We start from the raw sequence: 15,055 nt of genomic DNA, 5'->3' as shown, positions 1-15,055 counted from the left end.
AACAAGTTAGAATACATACCTTTTAATGAAGCTTGAAGTCTTGAACTTTAAGAGCTTAGCCCCAATAGTATGGAAGCCTCAAGTGGAATCACAAATCACCAAAACACCTTGGAAGACTTTAGATAATATGGATACTTAGCTCACACTTATGAAATTGGTTATTGCCCTCTTTAGTGTATCCACACTAGCCACTAGCCTAATTTCATGAACCATAAGACCCTTTATATAGTGTGGAGGATTAGGGTTAAACCCTAATACCCATGACCTTTCATTTCCTAGGATCCATGGGTTAAAGCTCCATGGACTATCCATGAAGACTTAGCTCAACCTAAATGAACTTGGCCCACTACACATATATATCTAAGAGTCCATATTTAATTAGTTCCTTTTGATCACTTAATTAATTATAAATTAATTCTTGATCAATACTAATTAAATAATATGATTATATATTAATATATTAGAACTTATAATATATTAATATAAATCATAAATATAGTATTCTCAAAAGACTATCCATATAAATTGTGCCGGTGAAGTGCAACCCAAATGGACCATGCCGGGTCGGGTCAAGTACATACCAAATATAGTTATGGAGTTAGACATTAATCCAACATATGTGTGGTGGTACTTTGGGGGAACTCATTAAGCTTCGTGTTTATAGTTTCAGTTTATTGTTTCAGATACTTCAGATGACTGTGGCAAGGTGAAGGCATGGCCGTACACATCCTTGGTTTTCTAACTGATTGGATCTTGTGAGACTCTGGTTTTAAATAATGTTTTGGAAACGATGATTTTGTAAACACTTCTTTAGTAAATGGGTTGTTTTAAAGAGTTTAAATTTGTTGTGATTTATGGGATGTTACAAGTTGGTATTAGAGCCTTGGTTTGAGTGAATTGGAGGAACACCTATATGAATCCTCTCAAACTAAGGAGCTGCAAAGGATTTAAAAATGATTTTCAAAATTATGTTTTAAAAATAATCAAGAAAGGATGTGTTGTCTACGATCAGGCGGAGCCAATAAGTAGTCCCCAAATTACCACACTGTTATTTGATATTATGATATGTTAGAACTGCATGCTAGTGATAGGCTAAGGATCTTCAGGAACTGTATGATAGAATTTCCTGGTTATATGATGGCCGATAGCATAGGGTTCTTTCTTATATGAAATTGACATCATTGCTGTGGTCACTAAGTTTATGCATCATAGTTGTACATAACAAAGATTCTATAGCCTAAGAATGTTTGATTTAGTTTTACTTCATGTTATTTCCTGATTAACGGCTTAGAGTATTGTCAAGTATTCGACTGTCTATGGGATCCAACATTATGTATGATTAGCATGCATTAGTGGCTGCAGGGTTGGTGGAAGTTTCATGAGGGGGTGCAGTTCATAGCGGGTCAGCATGAGGAATGATTAGCCACTCTTGAAAGAGTGAGGGAAGGACGAAGGTGTATCTTAGATGCTGTGATTTAGAGATCGAGAATTTCGTATGAGGATCTGCCTGATTTTATTGTGTCTTAGTGTCAGTCGACTCCACTGCTCGAATGTTGCTTGCTTTGTGCTTTCTGGGGCTCACATTGACGTGATTTAACTATCAAATGAATACACTAAGTTACATGCTATGGAGGTTAAATAATCTTAGAGTGAAGGATTTTGCCCTATTGCGCAACTCTCATTTGAGTCTAACCACTCTAGGGTTGGTTCCTTTAGTCGAAAGATTATTTAAGTTTTGTTGCATGTAAATGTATTGATGAAGTAGTTGGCTGACATTGATTGGGGTCCTTCAGCAGCTGATGGCAGCGGAGGTGGGGGAAATCCTAGGAGAGGCTAGGAAGTATTTTAGTGTGGTTGTTTCGCCATTAAGCGGGTATTGGGAGTATTATTGGGAGTAGGTGTCTTAGAGGACCCGGCATGATTCTTGAGGAAAGTATGTATAGATGTGGAAGGTAGTATTGGGCCCGTACTACTAAAAGCACAGGATCCATTCTCGAATTGAGGAAAATTTTGGGGATTCTAAGGGTTGGTCGGGGAAGATAGCATGGTTTGATACCATAATTCGTGGCAGTGGTTCCGTATCTGTTGATCTTTTGGTTATGGTTGTTCAGGTATGAGGATGGGTCTAGTGATTGTTTGAGGCCTCAGTGGCGATGTCGGTTTGGGTGGAATGGTGCAGACCTAGATGAGTATGTTGGTTTTCAGGCCTCGAGGGTTTTACTCGAGGTTGTACATTGAGTCGTGGGACTCAAGAAGGTAACGATCGTTATGATCGGCTTGAGGATTTCAGCTGGAAGTTGAGGGGTCGACTGATGGATTGAAATGTCGTTTTCTATAGTGAGGGCTATGTCCTTTCAGTTTTCCGAGTTCAGAGAAGGAGTGAGTAGGCATGTGATTTTCTGAGTTAGGATGTAAACCCAGCATGGGGCCAGTTGGCTGCGGGGCTTGGTGGCAGTATATCTGCGTAGGAGTGCGCAAGAGGATTGATATGGTATGGACGCTTAGTGATGCGATCAAGGATCTATGTTCTTTGGATAGAGGAAGGTCAGGTACCATATTGACGGTCAGGTTTGCAGTCGAAGAATGTATGTTTTAGAGAGTAAGTTCGTGTTTTACTTATGCAGTTGCATGAATTCCTTAATGTTAAGTAGTTATGATTGGAAAATTTCAAAGGTCTTCATATGAAATTTAGAATTCTCTTAGGATTTGCTTGGTCCTTATCTGGAAGATCATCCTGAGTGTGTTATGCATTCCAAGAGTCAGGGACGGTTTGTACCTGGTTGAGTCGTTTTCAGATATGGGTTGGCTACAACACCAGTGGGTGGTAGTTCGAACCCTATGTGGAGGAGAACTAGGTATTATGCTTGGTGGTATATGTTGGTTTATTTATTGTATTGTGTCAAATTTATTATGTATGTATCTAGTCTTTATTGTTATCAGATTGGGCCTGTCCATCCGCATTTATGAAACTAGGGTTAGGCTATATATAATGCATGCATGTATTGTTATAGGGTTAATGTTCCTGTTGCCCTACGTTGTCTTTACAGAGAAGTTATTATCGAAGTCTTCTAAGACATTAATTATAAAGCATTCGTCACACATTCAATCATTCTTCTTATTGTTTTGATTCACTTAAACTGTTCAAAATCTATCGATCTATTATTTATTGTTTCAACAATTGGTATGAGAGCAGGAGATTGTGTAATACATATGCATATCTTATGTCGAGCTTACTATGGTTTTGAGTTTTTGTCAAATCTGTTCTAGATGTCTTCATCATTTCTATTGATTGTAGACGTTAGATCTGGGTCATTATTTTACCCTAAACTCGATTAGTATCTTACACATCTGATTCTTTACAGTTTTGATTATCTTGTCAAAGATGAATCAAGAAGGTCCATATACTTTGTCTTTTAATCTTTCTAGCAGTATCAGATCTACTACTAGGATGCCAATCCTTTTCCATCAAGACTATGAAGTTTGGGCTTTACACTTTGAAGACTATGTTCTTGGTCTTGAAGAACATGGAACCCTAATATGGGAGGCAATCACAACGCAAACTTTCTGTCACATGGCTACAAGGAAGGTTGTTAAAACCCAAGCAGATTACAACTCTATTCTGATCGATCATAAAGATACTCCTAATGATGAAAAGAACAAGATTTTAAGAAATATCAAGGCAATGAGAATCATCAGGTTTTCTCTTCCTCCAGAAACTTTTCGTCTGGTAAGTGCTTGTGACACATCCAAGGAGATTTAGGATAGGTTGAAAGAGCTCTACTCAAGTGATGCAGATCCGGAACACTCTGTTCAAACATTACTTCTTTCGGAGTTTGGTGCTTTCGTTGAGAAGCCAGATGAGAAACTAGATCAAACCTTCAATCGTTTCAATCATCTACTCAGCAGGATGCTGAAGCACGTTCTTAAACGTGAAAAAGATTGAGCAGAAAGTTACTTTTATGAACGAATTAAGATCTGAATGGAAAGCAGTTGTATCAACTGTGAAAGCTCATGAACAATTCAAGAGCTATTCTTTGGCAAAGCTAGTGGGTATCCTTAGATCTCATGAAGATGAGGTGATGAAGGACGTGAAGATTGTGTCTATCATGGGATCTTTGGCCCTGGTTACGAAGGGCAAAAAGGTTTCAGAAGAAGATTCGAAATCTGACCTCTCAGATTTTGAACTTACCAAGGAAGAACATGCATTGATGGTTTCTAATCCCAAAAGGTTCATCAAAAAGAACTTTAATCGATTCAAAAACAGGAACAGGTTGGGAAACTTCAATTCGGAGAAGTCAAGGGATGAAAGCTTCAGAATCTCCCAAAAAGATGAAGATAAACAAGAGAAAAAGCTACTTGGTGATTCTGGTTACGATTGTAATTACTGCCATGGCAAGAACCATTTTGCCAAAGAGTGCATGCTAAGAAGGATGAATAAGAAGAAGGAAGAAGAGAAGAATGAAGCCTACTATCTCCAAAAGATAGACGAGCTTAGGAAGAGAAAGAGAAGTGAAAATGCTAAGCTGCTTTGATTATGCAGGAAAATGGTGATGAATTTCGACGAGTGGAAGTTTGGTCCACTGATTCGGAAGACGAGGAGGTTCGCAAGCCAACACAGGGTGAGTGTTTTATTGCGAAGAATGAAGCACAAGAGTATGCAGAAAAATGTCTGATGGTATAAAGCGATGCCTCGGAACAGAGAGGATACGCTACTGACGGCGGTCGTCCCACTAGAAGTTGTTTCGCAGTGAGGCCTGTTTCAGAACAGGTGAAGGAATGCGAGAATTTCATCAACAAGGTACACTCTATTCTTCAATCTCTTAATATTCATGTTACACGTTAAGAAACTGAATTAGATGATCTGAATTACACTTTCTCTAGTTTTAGTGATAGTTTAAAGAGTACTCGTCTAAGTAGTTCTAACCTAAGTGATCAAATCAGCAGGGTAGCGAGTAAAAGAGAAGAGAGAAGAATGTGGATAGAGAAGCTGGAGTTAGAGCTGACTAGGTCTAGTGATGATGTCATTTATTTGAAACGAGACAATTTAGCGCTTTTAAAACAACGAAATATTTTTTGTTTAACTGCGAAGCGGTTATATTTTAACATTACTCAACTGCATCTTGATTGTGAAATAGGCAAAAAGATTGACAAAATGATTTTACCGTTAATCGAATTGAAAGAGGATGAAATCTATGCAGAGTGTTATAAATGCGAATACATAGTCTCTTCCGAAGAGGTTTCAGACACATATCGAGTTGGACTTGACAAAATTGAAGCTTACATATAGTCCAAAGACCATAAGAATATGTTAAAACAGTTTTTGGATGAAAAAGATAAAGAGAAAATTAGATCTAATACTATGCAAAAATTTGACTCGTTGTGCACGAAATTGAGTTCGGAGAACACTTTCGACGCCGAAAATGTTTCTGAATTTGACGATAGCGAGATGAGTGAAATTTCTGTAGAGGATGAGATTGATTGTTCTACATTTGTTCAGAATGAAACTAAACCTAAGAAAAAGTTAATCTCTGAAAACTCTATTGAATATGTTCGAACTATTGAAAAAAAGGGTTCAGTTGTTTTAAAAGAAAAAGTTGCCATTTTTTCCAAAGGTCAAAATCGAATGGAACCAAGTGTTCGTAACAACTGGACTGGACACAAAAGATACACCAGAACTAACAACCATAGTTAATGATGATAATGTGATGGTTGTCCCGAAATTTTCTTGGATAGACCAATTGACAATGCAGATGAGACAAGAGGTCTTTCCGAATTGACCTCTTGGAAGACGAAAGTGAGATATGTCTCCAATCCTCTTAATACTGCTAATCATTGTTGCAATCAGGCTAGTCCCAGTGGCACTAAAGACGTCCCTTGCGAAACCTCTTCCAAACTGTCCCCTCCTCTAATCCTAAAGGAAAATCCTAGATCGAAGGTTCATTTGTCTGCTGAAGAAATGATTGCAAAGAAAAGGAAACTGAACCATAGATACAAGAAAAATCAACAAGCTAGGAAACAATTTTGGAAAAATCATTACTCCAATATACTGTTAATTCAGTAAGATCTCCTAATCAAAATGTGAAATCTTCTCCTATTCAGAGTTTGAAACCAAATTCTGTTCCAAAACAGGCTATGAAACCTCCGGTTACAAAACCTGTTGCGAAACAAGAATCTTTTTCAAAATTCATATTTAAAAATCATTTGAAAAAGCTAAACCCAATCTTTCAAAAACTGCCAACACATCAAAAGATATTAAATGCAAAGGGAAACTAGTTTCAGAACCAAAAATCATTTCCAAGGATTCCGAAGCTCAGTTGAAAAAGAAGGAAAATAAAATTGCAAAAAAGGTTGTCAAGCAACAAATAGCTTCTAAACAAAAAGATTCCTTTTAAAAAAAATCCCAATGATGAAAGGATTATTGTCTTCAAAATAATGAAAGAAGAGAATTTAACTTTAATAAAGAGATCATATTTGGTTGATGAATCTATAACATTTCCTGTTCTTAAGAAATCCTCATAAGGACCCAAACAACTTTGGGTTCCTAAATCTCTCTGAAGTTTGTAGGTGATCCGTGACGAACAGTACGACTCTGAATGGTACATATGTTGGATTAGGTGTCTAAGCCTATAACTATAATTGGTATGTACTTGACCCGAGAGTAGCATGGTCCATTTCGGGTTGCCTTCATCAGGACAATTTGATAGGATGGATATTTGAGTAACAGGTTATTTGTGATTTATTAATATATTATAAGTATAATATATTAATTGAGAAATCATATTATTTAATTAGTATTGATCAAGAATTGATTTGGAATTAATTTAGTGATTAAAAGAGACTAATTAAATTAACGGGGACTGATTATGTAAATCAGTGAGACATATGGTTTGGGTTAATGATCCATGATTAATTTGTAAAGGGCTAAGCTTATGTGAAAGTCCATAAATTATTAGTCCATATAAGTTATGGATCATAAGCCTAGGTGTAAGAATTAGGGTTACATATAACTCTTGCAATTCTACACTATATATGTGTAACCCTTTTAGCCAAAATCGGACCTAAGAGTGACATTGCATGAGTATGGACGATTTTTGGTACCTAACATCTCTCTCATTAGTCTTCCAATTGTTCATGATGTTTGTGACTTGGTTGAGGCACAACACTTGGGGTGCTAAGCTCTTGAAAGGCCAAAATACAACACGCTACAACAAGATGTAATCTTCTAACTTACTTTTATGATTTATATGTCAAATTGTATGCTAGTTGTAGGCTTCATGCTTTGGAAATTTTGTTGCATGTATAATTAGAGAAAACTTAGATCCAAAGCTATTAGGGTTGTATGTGCACCATAGGAGTGTTATAGTACATAAAATCCAACAGTGGTATCAGAGCCATGGGTAGTTTTCTGTTATATAGTTGCATTTGTGAATTGTTCAAAGCTGGAAAACTGAAAAACTGCATTCTGCCAGACTGGACTCACCGAGTCCATGGATAAACTCGACGAGTTCATCATGAACTCGACGAGTCCATGATGAACTCGACAAGTCGGACAGTCTGTTGGCAGATTTTCAATATTTTTGGCCTGGATTGGATTGGGATCACTACCACAAACTGTTTTGCATCATAAAAATTGTTTTTTTTCTGATATGGTAGTGGTTATACTCATCCAATCAAAAGGTAATTGTTAAAATTTTAAGATAATTGTTTGTATATATGATAAACAAAATTACTTGTAAATTGTTGATATGAATTATCTTGCCTTATGAGTTAAATTAGATCAATCCTACATTATATGATAATTTTATTTATTAAAATTGATCTACATGTTTTTCAATGACTTCCATAACTTGAAAAGTCTCATCCATTAAGATGACATTACACTCATAAGTTGTGGAAATGAAAAGGTTTTCAAGAGTTGTATTATGATCAAATTGGTAAAAGAAAAAATGGTTATTTTATAAGTTTAAAATTTGATCTAAAAGTTTTTTTTAAGGAGTTATAATATTTGTCATCAAATTTGCAACTCAAAAGTTTTTTGAACGGTTCCATAACTTATGGAACTTGAAAAGTCTCATCTTAATATAACAAATTAACTCCTTAAGTTATGGAGTTCAAAAGTTTTTTCAAGAATTACAAAACTTGCGCTCAAGTTTTCAAAGTTGAAAAGACTAAATTAAGAAACATTGAATTCATAGAAACCCTAGTAATTTGAAAAGTTTTCAAAATGTAACTCATGGGTTCATAACCTAAAATTAATTAAATAGTTTTAATTTGATGTTTTGAATAGTTCAATTAACTCTTATGGACTTTATTAATAGTTAATTAAATGTTTAATTAAAAGAGTATTATTAAATCCATAATCATATGGTTTAAGTTTAATTAAATTAAGAGTATAATTTATTAATAGATTAAACCATCAAGTATTTTAAAAGTCTAAAATGCACCCTTATACTATATAAAATTTAAAGTTTAATATATTATATATGTATAAGTAAATGTCAGTCTTACCGTTAGTAGGCCTCATTCACAAAGTCGGTCTATAAGGGGGTATAAGGTTACTGCCTATAAAATGGTGGTTTAATAGGTGTCCACTCTCACCCACCGCTTCCTTGACTGGTGGAGGGTCGTTAGCCAAACGGTTAGGATAGGACACAAACTCCCACTTAAAGTATGATGAACATACAAAGTAACTAAACATTTATTAATTTCCCAATCTTAGTTACTTAGGAAAAATGTGCATTTGGTGCTAACCCATGAAATTGCACTTTGCACCTTGCTAAGTCGTTAGTGAAGCATGTGTGGTTAACCGACACACTAATTTGGGACTAGCAAGGTAGGCAAAGGGTAGCTTGGTGTTAATCATGGATCAATGGAGCGTGTGTGGTTAACCGGCACATTGATTAGGTGATATGTAACATCGAGAGTACCAAGCTAATTTGCATGGTTATTCACACCTTGTTTGTGATCCTCGGCATCCCAGTCACAAACTTGAGAGGGCATAATCGAGATTAAACATGCCATTGAAAAGTTCAATGAATCTCAAAAGAACTAGGAATTTCAATTTATTTAAAACCTAATGTTTAATTTCGTTTTTCATGGTGGAAATTGGTAAATCGTCATTTACCTACTTTCAAATATTTTGCAGTTAGATTACGGCATCCCTCTTCCGAATTGTAAAATATTGTGTTGGGTCCTAGCCTTAATATTTCATTTTGGGTGTTATATTAAGGACTTAAATCAACTAACTTGAATTTCTCCCTTATAGATGTCTAGTTCTGACAACTGTGGTCTTCTCGAATCTTTTGGAAAAAGCTTTCCACATGAAGACGATATTCCTCAATATCATACTTCACTTCCTCCACCTCCTCCAATAATTCCCCCTGACCCACATGTTCTTCGACTTGTAAAGTTCAAGGTCACTCAAACCCTATTGGCAAGCAAACACCAATATGGAAGGTATGTGTGTGCACACGTCTTAGAGATGAAGTCACACATTGACAGGCTGGGAATGTTAGGAGTCGTTGTCTCGAGGAAGTTGGTTGTTGACTTGGTTCTTCAATCACTTCCTGAGTCATATAGTGAGTTCATTAAAGATTACTATATGACAGACCACAACATGACCCTTATCGATCTTACCTATTTGCTAATTGCTGCTGAATCAGAAATGATTTGGCGCACTGGTAATGTAAATCTGATTGGAAGATCTACTTCCCAAACTTCCATGGACATTGACAATGGAAACATTGGAAGTCCAGAAAAGATTTCTCTTCCCAATGGAAAGGGAAATGCTAATTCTGAGATTTTCTCGTGTGTCATTCCAAAAGAATCTGTTTGCTTCTGTTGCCAAGAAAAACGGGCTTTGGTTGCGAAGCTGCCCTAATTTACCTGAAAGACCACAAGGATGGTAAAGTCAAAATGTTTGAATCTGCTTCAGGTAAATCCACTATCTAACTCCATTAAGTTCCTATTTGAAGATTCTTAATACATGATGTGATGAGATCACGTTTTGATGTTTTTGTAGGATCGAAGAAAAGAAAGGAAGCTTAAAGGAAAGGCATGCTGAGTCTGATCGCGAAGAGATGGATTTCGATCGCATGGTTCGATGATCAAATTTTTGAGGTGCTACTTAAGAGTTATGATCGATTGCTTAGAAATATGTAGTAACATGGTTTTCATTTGTAATTGCATTGTAAGGACAAGTTTTTCCGCAATTTTATAAATAAAGAAAAATTTTGATTTTATCTTATTTTATATTTCCTTACAATGGCACTTGTGAAAATTGATGTTTGTATGTTTGTATTTTTAGCAATATGGATTTGATTCTTTTGTTTGTGGTAGTGTCTAAATTTACCAAATAAGGAAATATTCTCATCACCAAGTTTCAATTGGACAGAAACTTGGAATCATGCAACTTGTATTGTATGATGAATGAGAACCTTCAACTTTGGGAAATTAAGACTAATTCCTTGTTCACATGTATCTGTGAATCAAGTGAAGGACTAGGGGATCGGGTACACTTGGTTGTGCGCTGGTCAGGTCCACCACAAAGAACGATAAGACCATTCGTTATGATTTACTAAAGGTTTAGTAAACATGGTTATACTTACAAGATTAAGTATAATTCTGAATCATTGAAAAAGTTTCAATGTATGGCGAAACGAATAAGAAGAATCAAATTAAGCAGAAAGATAAAAGTTTCTCCAATCTGAAAGGAAAGGAAAGTACTTTAGTATCGTGTTTTATGATCATCTTAATGATTTGATAACCATATCACAATTGATCCTCTAAGGACATCTTAGTGCACTTGTATGGCTAAGAAGAGGAATCAGGAACTATTGAAATGGTTAAATCAATTAAGGTGAATTATACTTCGTTCCAAAACCAAGTCTTAGAGTCATGCTCCAAGATTATGACTTGAGTGACATATCTTAAGTAGGTTATAACACATTCAAATTGGTAGTTGTGATGTTTTGGATAAAACAAAGACCAACTAAGACCAATTGTGTGAAGTGTTATTCTTGATATGAATCCGCACTAACTCTTGAATATTTGTTTGTCAAGGAATGTTTCTTGACAAAGAGAATCTTATATGTCAAGAGGTCAGTGGGAGTCTTAAAGATCTTGAAAAGTTTCAAGAACTAATCAAGAATAAGCCTGTTATTAATCACTAGCAAACGACTTAAGGTTTCGAACCTATCGTGTTGACATAACAACCTGGAAGCAATGAGTTCTTGTTTTTGTGCCCATTCCAGTTAAGTTGACTACGCATGTGAGTTCTATGAGTTCTTAATTGTTTGCATAACAACCTGGAAGCAATGGTATGCCCTTGTGCCGCCAAGTGGCAAGAAATTAAGATTGAACAAGTTCAATCCATATGAATTTGGATTTGTCACTAACCTTGTCTTGTGATTATGGTTATGACAAATTCACATGGATAGGAACACATACACCATTAATCTAAGAGACAAAGGTTTCTCTCCGCTTCATGAAAATGATTGTGAGGAAACATTTTCACTAAGTAGATTTTAAGGAGATAGCATTTGTAATATTTGCATTCTCAAATTGGATTATGATTACGGCATCCCTCTTCATAGTTCGAATTGTGAGAAATGGCAAAAGATCTAAACATTTGAGACTTATTACTGTAAGTTCTGAAATTGGTTAGACACACATGTGAGCTATCTAAGGAAAGGTGTATGAGTTTGAAAAGCCTAGATAAAGTCTTATCGAAGCATCTTGTATTAGAAATCTGAACTTTGGTATGAAAGTCAATAAGTATTGATTTCTAGAAGTCCAGCTTATTTCTGAATACATGTCAAAGCTAGTGGGAGCATAAATGTTATGATATTAAAGAATAATGGTAAGTTTTGCAAGCTAGCAATGTTAATTATAGAAAACAAAAGTTTCAATTCGCAAAGTTGCAGAGTTTGAAAAGTTGTTTTGTTATAATTAATGGAGCGGAACTCATACTTCATTTCAAATCTAAAAGCTTAGATTGTGATATTTTAATCAAATTTAGTCAAGGATATATATGAATGTTATGTTGAAATAGTTCAACATAAGGAAATTCTATATATGAAAATATTATAGCAAGAGAATGGTAAAGTATCATGTCTTTATGTAAGACATTATGAATTGTATCCCATATGCTTCGTGTATAGGATCGATTGCATATGCTATAATATTTATGTGTTCTGAATTTTCCAAATACCTAGGGCATTAAGAAGGAAAAATGACCAGAACCAGATATGACTAAAGTTGCTACACAATTGCTAAGAAGAATCTAAGGTTCGCCAAAGATTGGTTGCTTGTGGGCAATTGGAAGTATTGTAATGGATGGACCATATTGACATTATTATGAATAGAGAAGATTATATTAATAATGAGCTATCGTATGGCAAATATGGAAATGTTTCCATAATGGGAGTTGGATATTAAGAATCTATGTGTAGGTTGGAAGCTTTTATGCAAGAAGGATGTTCAAAGGAATGTACTTTGAAATTGAGACTTCACTTCCATTAAATTGTTCTTGTAAAAATCTCCAAAGGAATACTTTTTAATATCTTTGGCAAAGTCTCTATGACTTCTGTACCTCGACATTACGAAAGGAATCATCGCATAAAGGTTAGAACCTAACACATTCTAATAGTGGCAAGAATTTGGTATTCTTACACTGGGGATAAAGATTTGGAGTTGTGAAATGAGTTTCATTGAAGAATGTATTCAATTGATCTATTTCACAAAGAAAGCACCATAGGTAAACATAGTGTGCATGCTTGAAGCGTGGGATAACTATTGTTTTAATTCAAGTATTAAGTTTATAAATCGAAACTTTATACAATGAATCATGTGTAATCAATATGGTGATTAAATAAAGGTGTTTTATTTATATTCAAAAGTTTTGAGACCATATTGGATTCGATTATTATTGTGTTTCACTTTGCATGTTTTGACTTCCCGAATAACTAGATTATTCAAACTATCCACAGTCGATCATACTTTGGAAGTAGGTATTGAACCTAGACTGTCATGATTGGGTCTGTAGATTGTCTAAAAGTGTTTAGACATAACATAAGTTTGCTGCAGTATTCATGAGTACTCATGTAATAAGATTTGAGTATTGGACTAAACCCAAGCTCATTTGAATAGCTTCATGGATTTTATCACGAGTGATTATGAGACGATAATATCTTATATTCTTGAAACCAAGACATATGAGTTGCAGTTTACAAGTCGGTTGCACATTGATGATATGTAAACGCACCGGTAACTCGGTGTTATAAAACGTATCATTGTGTGTGATTTGATGAGTAAATAGAGCAAGCACATGAGTCGAAGTTTATCTGTTCCTTTTACACTAAGAGGGATAAAAGCGATATCTGTGGGCCCCTCGATGATTTAGTGATGACAACCCTAAGCGCTTGGCCAAGCCTGAAATGATTTGATTTGCTCAAGTAGTCGGTCGTCATAAATCGGAAATCGGGAAACAACACATGGACAGAGAGAATGATTATAATCCATATCTCATGTCCATACGATATCTAGAATGGAGGAATATATGATCCCTTATCTAATGGACGCGTTATTGATCAGAGTTCGACAGCGACTTTTGAGAGCTACGATTGCTAGTCGGGTTTTGAAGTTGTACTTACAATTATAGTTATTAGACTTATCCAAGTGGGAGACTCTTGGATTAGGTGTCTAAGCCCATACCTATAATTGGTATGTACTTGACCCGAGAGTAGCATGGTCCATTTTGGGTTGCCTTCATCAGGACAATTTGATAGGATGGATATTTGAGTAAAAGTTATTTGTGATTTATTAATATATTAAAAGTATAATATATTAATTAAGAAATCATATTATTTAATTAGTATTGATCAAGAATTGATTTGGAATTAATTTAGTGATTAAAAGAGACTAATTAAATTAACGGGGACTGATTATGTAAATCAGTGAGACATATGGTTTGGGCTAATGATCCATGATTAATTTGTAATGGGTTAAGCTTATTTGAAAGTCCATATAAGTTATGGGTCATCAGCCTAAGTGTAAGAATTAGGGTTACATATAACTCTTGGAATTCTACACTATATATGTTTAACCCCTTTAGCCAAAATCAGACCTAAGAGTGACATTGCATGAGTATGGATGATTTTTGGTACCTAGCCTCTCTCTCATTTGTCTTTCAATTGTTCAAGATGTTTGTGACTTGTTTGAGGCACAACTCTTAGGGTGCTAAGCTCTTGAAAGGCCAAAATACAACACACTACAACAAGAGGTAATCTTCTAACTTACTTTTATGATTTATATGTCAAATTGTATGCTAGTTCTAGGCTTCATGCTTTGGAAATTTTGTTGCATGTATAATTAGAGAAAACTTAGATCCAAAGCTATTAGGGTTGTATGTGCACCATAGGAGTGTTATAGTACATAAAAACCAACAACATCGACAGTGACTGTTCATGTCACATGACAGGAATGAGAGAAGAGCTCAGGGAATTCCGATCTCTGAAGAACGGAGACAAGGTGAAGTATGGAAATAATGCTACGGGAGAGATCAAAGGATATGGCATGATCACAAATGGCGAATTCCCCATTCGGAAGGTGGCTTATGTAGAAGGCATGCAACATAACATGATAAGCGTTTCTCAATTGGTTATAGGTACAGGTCTGAAAGTTTCTTTTGATGATGAAGGATCTGAAATAATTGAGAAGAAATCAAAGGCAATATTACTAAAATCCAAAAGAAAGGGAGAGATGTTTCCTTTGAACATAAAACCAATTGTCGGGAAGCCAGTCATTTTCCTTCTTAGAAAATTATCATTGGATGATAGTTGGCTTTGGAACCGAAGGCTCTCACATTTAAATTTCAAGGACATCAACAAACTTGTACTTGGCGATCATGTGCGAGGACTTCCTCTTCTGAAGTATGACAAGGAACATCTGTGTGTGGCTTGTGAAATAGGAAAGGAAAGTCGGAAGAGTCACTCCACAATCATCAATACCAAAATAATCGTGCCACTTGAACTTCTACACATTGATCTTTGTGGCC

Source organism: Lactuca virosa, chromosome 1 (genome assembly GCF_052849685.1).
Source record: "Lactuca virosa cultivar CGN04683 chromosome 1, Lactuca_virosa_CGN04683_v6, whole genome shotgun sequence".
Lineage (NCBI taxonomy): Eukaryota > Viridiplantae > Streptophyta > Magnoliopsida > Asterales > Asteraceae > Lactuca > Lactuca virosa.
This window is presented reverse-complemented; position numbering follows the sequence as displayed.